We start from the raw sequence: 5,840 nt of genomic DNA, 5'->3' as shown, positions 1-5,840 counted from the left end.
GGTCGGCAACCACTGCCTACCTATAGTAGTTTTTGAACCCTCTGTCGTAATTCCGGTCGTTTACACTACTATACCCTCACTATAATGGCTTTTCTCTATAATACTAAGAGAATGTGGGAATATTTCAGCATTTTTTCCCCTATACATATAATAATTAATAATTTTCATATGTATATTATTTAATTTACTCATATAATTGCCAAAATCATATGAATACATAAGTTTTGAACAATGAGAGGTCGGCAACCACTGCCTACCTATAGTAGTTTTTGAACCCTGTCGTAATTCCGGTCGTTTACACTACTATACCCTCTCACTATAATGGCTTTTCTCTATAATACTAAGAGAATGTGGGAATATTTCAGCATTTTTTCCCCTATACATATAATAATTAATAATTTTCATATGTATATTATTTAATTTACTCATATAATTGCCAAAATCATATAAATACATAAGTTTTGAACAATATCAGAGGTCAGCAACGGTCTTTCCTCTATAATACTAAGATAATATGGGAATATTTTCAGCATTTTTTCCCTTATACATTTATACATATAATTAATCATTTTCATATGTATATTATTTAATTTACTCATATTATTGCCAAAATCATATAAATACATAAGTTTTGAACAATATCAGAGGTCAGCAACGGTCTTTCCTCTATAATACTAAGATAATGTGGGAATATTTCATCATTTTTTCCTTTATACATTTATACATATAATATTTAATCATTTTATATGTATATTATTAATTTACTCATATAATTGCCAAAATCATATAAATACATAAGTTTTGAACAATATCAGAGGTCGGCAACGGTCTTTCCTCTATAATACTAAGATAATATGGGAATATTTCAGCATTTTTTCCCTTATACATATAATAATTAATCATTTTCATATGTATATTATTTAATTTACTCGTATAATTGCCAAAATCCTATGAAGACATAAGAGAATACAATATGAGAGGTCGGCGCAACCATAATATAGTAGTTGATGACGAGGTGTTTGGCAACTTGATACAATTCTTTAAAAAGTCTTTATATTAATTATATGATAGGGACAATATCATATGCGTCACTAAATTGATGACGAGGTGTTTGGCAACGTGACACAAATCATTAAAGTCTTTATATTAATTATATGATAGAGACAATATCATATGCGTCACTAAATTGATGACGAGGTATTTGGCAACTTGATAGAATTCTTTAAAGTCTTTATAAAAATTATATGATAGGGACAATATCATATGCGTCACTAAATTGATGACGAGGTGTTTGGCAACTTGACACAATTCATTAAAGTCTTTATATTAATTATATGATAGAGACAATATCATATGCGTCACTAAATTGATGACGAGGTATTTGGCAACTTGATATAATTCTTTAAAGTCTTTATATCAAATATTATATGATAGGGACAATATCATATGCGTCACTAAATTGATGACGAGGTGTTTGGCAACTTGACACAATTCATTAAAGTCTTTATATTAATTATATGATAGGGACATATCATATGCGTCACTAAATTGATGACGAGGTATTTGGCAACTTGATACAATTCTTTAAAGTTTTTATATCAAAAATTATATGATAGGGACAATATCATATGCGTCACTAAATTGATGACGAGGTGTTTGGCAACTTGACACAATTCATTAAAGTCTTTATATTAATTATATGATAGGGACAATATCATATGCGTCACTAAATTGATGACGAGGTATTTGGCAACTTGATACAATTCTTTAAAGTTTTTATATCAAAAATTATATGATAGGGACAATATCATATGCGTCACTAAATTGATGACGAGGTGTTTGGCAACTTGACACAATTCATTAAAGTCTTTATAAATTATATGATCAGCGTCACTAAATTGATGACGAGGTATTTGGCAACTTGATATAATTCTTTAAAGTCTTTATATCAAAAATTATATGATAGGGACAATATCATATGCGTCACTAAATTGATGACGAGGTGTTTGGCAACTTGACACAATTCATTAAAGTCTTTATATTAATTATATGATAGGGACAATATCATATGCGTCACTAAATTGATGACGAGGTATTTGGCAACTTGATACAATTCTTTAAAGTTTTTATATCAAAAATTATATGATAGGGACAATATCATATGCGTCACTAAATTGATGACGAGGTGTTTGGCAACTTGACACAATTCATTAAAGTCTTTATATTAATTATATGATAGGGACAATATCATATGCGTCACTAAATTGATGACGAGGTATTTGGCAACTTGATATAATTCTTTAAAGTCTTTATATCAAAAATTATATGATAGGGACAATATCATATGCGTCACTAAATTGATGACGAGGTGTTTGGCAACTTGACACAATTCATTAAAGTCTTTATATTAATTATATGATAGGGACAATATCATATGCGTCACTAAATTGATGACGAGGTATTTGGCAACGTGATAGAATTCTTTAAAGTCTTTATATCAAAAATTATATAGGGACAATATCATATGCGTCACTAAATTGATGACGAGGTATTTGGCAACTTGATATAATTCTTTAAAGTCTTTATATCAAAAATTATATGATAGGGACAATATCATATGCGTCACTAAATTGATGACGAGGTGTTTGTTTGGCTACAGGAAAAATCATTTATTTATCGAATCATCAAGCAAAGGATAAGCTTCAGTGGATCGCAGTATGGCAGCTGCTCAACCACTTACAACACCTTGCCTGTTACAAAAGTCGTTTACAATTGATTCTAGGCTTTGTCATTGTATTAAATAATGCTTTTATATGTAACTAGCGCGGCATCAGGTGATCGAAGATCCTCCTAATTTACTATGTTACAAATTACATTGGCATCACATCCATTGTCGTTTATAAAATAAATTATAAACTTTAAATGGTTTAGAAGCCATACAATGCAAATTGCCCCTTATTTATCATTGCAGTCCAGCACGGATACGACCTTAGAGGCGTTCAGGCATAATCCAACGGACGTAGCGTCATACCACTGTTCGCTCGAACAAGTATTGTGCCATTGGTCCGTACCTGCGGTTCCTCTCGTACTACGCAGGAATGCTGTCGCAACAACGTTTTGTCATTAGTAGGGTAAAACTAACCTGTCTCACGACGGTCTAAACCCAGCTCACGTTCCCTTGCATGGGTGAACAATCCAACGCTTGGTGAATTTTGCTTCACAATGATAGGAAGAGCCGACATCGAAGGATCAAAAAGCGACGTCGCTATGAACGCTTGGCCGCCACAAGCCAGTTATCCCTATGGTAACTTTTCTGACACCTCTTGTTAAAAACTCTTTAAACCAAAAGGATCGATAGGCCGAGCTTTTGCTGTCCCTGTGTGTACTGAACACCGAGATCAAGTCAGCATTTGCCCTTTTGCTCTATGTGTGGTTTCTGTCCGCACTGAGCTGGCCTTGGGACACCTCCGTTATTATTTGAGAGATGTACCGCCCCAGTCAAACTCCCTACCTGGCAATGTCCTTGAATTGGATCATACCTGAGTAATTGGAGTTATACCAAATTTTCAAATCAAAAATACATAAATGCATCGTTTTATTAAAGAATTTGTTTGCGATTATATAACAAACTCGTGATACTTTGATCAAGAAGCTTGCATCAAAACCCAATACCATAAGATATAATAAATATATCCGTATAATGGCTAGGAAATGATACACGTTCCATTTAATCAAGTAAGTAAGGAAACAATAAGAGTAGTGGTATTTCATTGACGATACCAAACCGAGGTCTAATATCTCCCACTTATTCTACACCTCTTATGTCTCCTTACACTGCCAGATTAGAGTCAAGCTCAAAAGGGTCTTCTTTCCCCGCTAATTATTCCAAGCCCGTTCCCTTGGCTGTGGTTTCGCTAGATAGTAGATAGGGACAGTAGGAATCTCGTTAATCCATTCATGCGCGTCACTAATTAGATGACGAGGCATTTGGCTACCTTAAGAGAGTCATAGTTACTCCCGCCGTTGACCCGCGCTTACTTGAATTTCTTCACTTTGACATTCAGAGCACTGGGCAGAAATCACATTGTGTCAACACCCGCTAGGGCCATCACAATGCTTTGTTTTAATTAGACAGTCGGATTCCCCAAGTCCGTGCCAGTTCTGAATTGATTGTTAATTGATAATCGTTATAATTGATAAGAACTAATTGGTTTAACCCAAATAGTATTCTTAAAAATTTTAGCAAGAAAGTTCCACAATTGGCTACGTAACTAAACTATCCGGGGAACAAGTAACTAACATAAATGCTAGAAACTCTATTTACCCAGAACGAGCACATAAACCATGTTATTGTTTCCCAATCAAGCCCGACTATCTCAATCTTCAGAGCCAATCCTTATCCCGAAGTTACGGATCTAATTTGCCGACTTCCCTTACCTACATTATTCTATCGACTAGAGACTCTTCACCTTGGAGACCAGCTGCGGATATTGGTACGGCCTGTTGAGAAGTTTGCGTGTCCCCACCATAAATTTTCAAGGTCCGAGGAGAAAATATCGACACAACAGTATATGTCATGCTCTTCTAGCCCATCTACCATATCTCTCTGCGAAAGACTTCCATGGTAGTACGGCTATAAAACAGAAAAGAAAACTCTTCCGATATCTCTCGACGGCTTCTTTATGGTCGTTCCTGTTGCCAGGATGAGCACGAGGCCCATATTTAATAACAAACGGATACTCAACAGGTTACGGAATTGGAACCGTATTCCCTTTCGTTCAAAATTATTCAAGTGTATTATATTCGCTTTGTTTATATAGTTAGGCATTTTTGTTTTACTTGAAAATTTTCGGCTTTCGCCTTGAACTTAGGACCGACTAACTCGTGATCAACCACTGTTCACACGAAACCCTTCTCCACTTCAGTCCTCCAGGTCATTCGATTATTTGCTACTACCACCAAGATCTGTACCAATGGCAGCTCCATGCAGGCTTACGCCAAACACTTCTACGCATACCATTGTACCTTCCTACTCACTAAAGTTTCAAAATTTATATCACAAGTAATATAAATCATCTACTTTAGCGTAATGTATAGGTATACAACTTAAGCGCCATCCATTTTAAGGGCTAGTTGCTTCGGCAGGTGAGTTGTTACACACTCCTTAGCGGATTTCGACTTCCATGATCACCGTCCTGCTGTTTTAAGCAACCAACGCCTTTCATGGTATCTGCATGAGTTGTTAATTTGGGCACCGTAACATTACGTTTGGTTCATCCCACAGCGCCAGTTCTGCTTACCAAAAGTGGCCCACTGGGCACATTATATCATAACCTTGAACTTCATATCAAGAAAGTTAAGGTTCTTACCCATTTAAAGTTTGAGAATAGGTTAAGATCGTTTCGACCCTAAGGCCTCTAATCATTCGCTTTACCAGATAAGATTATTTTATATAATATTAAAATGCACCAGCTATCCTGAGGGAAACTTCGGAAGGAACCAGCTACTAGATGGTTCGATTGGTCTTTCGCCCCTATACTCAATTCTGACAATCGATTTGCACGTCAGAACTGTTTCGGTCTTCCATCAGGGTTTCCCCTGACTTCAACCTGATCAAGTATAGTTCACCATCTTTCGGGTCACAGCATATATGCTCAAGGTACGTTCCAGTTAGAGGCATAAATAATATAAATATACATTATACATAACTATATAGAACGCCCCGGGATTGTGTTAATTAGCTATAAATAGCTAAAAAACTAATCCCATTATTAGTCAAGTTAATTACGCTATTAGGTTTACATCCCAATAACTTGCACATATGTTAGACTCCTTGGTCC

General features: G+C 35.4%; 1 non-coding gene across 1 annotated transcript in view; it reads right to left on the bottom strand.

Moving 5' to 3' along the window:
- Window positions 1-2,676: 2,676 nt before the first annotated feature.
- Window positions 2,677-5,840, bottom strand: part of LOC117149709 — a 3,957-nt gene continuing 793 nt past the window's right edge. Inside the window, exon 1 of the ribosomal RNA XR_004460468.1 lies at window positions 2,677-5,840. This exon is cut by the window's right edge and continues 793 nt beyond it. This is a non-coding gene — a ribosomal RNA (large subunit ribosomal RNA).

Source organism: Drosophila mauritiana, unplaced genomic scaffold, assembly GCF_004382145.1.
Source record: "Drosophila mauritiana strain mau12 unplaced genomic scaffold, ASM438214v1 U_291, whole genome shotgun sequence".
In the NCBI taxonomy this organism is placed as follows: Eukaryota; Metazoa; Arthropoda; class Insecta; order Diptera; family Drosophilidae; genus Drosophila; species Drosophila mauritiana.
Note: the sequence above shows the minus strand (reverse complement) of the source record. Positions and strands in the feature narration are given on the sequence as shown.